The sequence below is a fragment of the Fukomys damarensis genome, unplaced genomic scaffold (assembly GCF_012274545.1).
Source record: "Fukomys damarensis isolate Sample0158 unplaced genomic scaffold, DMR_v1.0_HiC HiC_scaffold_6, whole genome shotgun sequence".
Classification (NCBI taxonomy): Eukaryota; Metazoa; Chordata; class Mammalia; order Rodentia; family Bathyergidae; genus Fukomys; species Fukomys damarensis.
The window spans coordinates 23078563-23080205 of NW_022900918.1; positions in this window are offsets into that span (position 1 = coordinate 23078563).

The following is a 1643-nucleotide window of genomic DNA, read 5'->3' on the forward strand; positions in this document are numbered from 1 at the left end:
ATTTATTCAACAGGCTCAGAGGAAATTTTTCAAAATGTTGCAGAACCTCAGACTTCAATATTCATCTCCTCTAGAAAGGATCTTAATTCAACATATACAGGTGATGCGGGAAAAAAGCATAAATAATATATGGATATATCTTTGCACACTCAGTGTCTCTGAATAGCTATTCTCATGTCTAATCAGAATCCAAGCACAATATTATCCCATCTATTACTAAGAATCGACAATATCAGTTATACATAAGGCATAATTGGTTTCAAAGTAAGACAGACAAAAATCTCTCCACAAGGTAAACTACCTACTTGTGGAAGGGAAAGGCACTGTACACTCTTCTTGCCTCGGGTCACTTATTATGACCAACTTTTCTTCTATACTCGGGATGGACTGCAGGCCTAATATTCAAAACAGAAATGTGAAGACCTCCTTGTGGGGAGGGACATGCCTGCTTTCATGGAAAGATCGAGCAATACTTACGGTAGAGACGAAGCTCGTGAAGTTTAGCAGGTGACTCTTGAAGAAACTCGCTTTCTACTGAGAATGCCTCTAGAGCTTTTCCAGCTTTTAGCCCATACCAAGTGCATTCACAGACATTTTTTTTTTCTGAAAGTCGTTCACTTGAACTGCCCAAACATACTTGTGAAAACGTAATTCTTAAAAATAAAAGCAGCTCCCTCTTTACCGCTAGGACGAACCACTCCCTCTTCCAGGGTCCTTTACAGAGTGTTTGTGGGAGATGGCAGCAAGGACTCTCCCACTCTAAATGGAAGAGGAGAGCAGGCGAGCCAAACAGGGCTGAGATTATCTGCCCCTGACCACCACCAAGCTTGGCACTGCCGGGATTATCTCCACTCCTCCCTTTTCCGACACGAGAACTGCACACTCCCACGCTCGAATTACGCACTTGGTCCAAGGCTCCTCGGTCTCCCACGAATGTCACACCCGAGGGGTGCTTTGGCTGCACCTCTGGAGCCCTGGGCGGCCCGCGCTCTCGGCTGCCACCTATCGGCCGCCATGCGCCCGCTTCGCCCCGGGTCCATCATGTCTGCTGCAGCGTGGCTCGCACCAGCGGCGCGACAATAAACAAGTGCACCGGACGGGGCCCAGCGCCGGCCACGGAGCAGATGTCTCAGAGACCCAGACGATGCTTTTCGTGTTGCCACCTTCTCAGCGCCCAGGAGAGAAGACGCGACTTTCTCTGAGTTTCTTAGAGCCTCCGGGGGGCCAGGACGCGCCACAGGCGTAGAGCAGCGCGCTGCTCCAGCCCCTCAGACCCCCGAAGGATGTCGGAGATAAAGAGCTCCAAATAATGCCGATCGTGCCCCGCATCTGCGAAAGGGAGAGAGGAAGAAACCCCGCAGACGCCGAGAGCGATGAAACGGACGAGAGAATGCGGAAGCCGTGCAGATACTAATTAGGGGCCGCGGTGGCGGCCCACAGGCGTAGAGCAGCGCGCTGCTCCAGCCCCTCAGACCCCCGAAGGATGTCGGAGATAAAGAGCTCCAAATAATGCCGATCGTGCCCCGCATCTGCGAAAGGGAGAGAGGAAGAAACCCCGCAGACGCCGAGAGCGATGAAACGGACGAGAGAATGCGGAAGCCGTGCAGATACTAATTAGGGGCCGCGGTGGCGGCTGGCGGCCG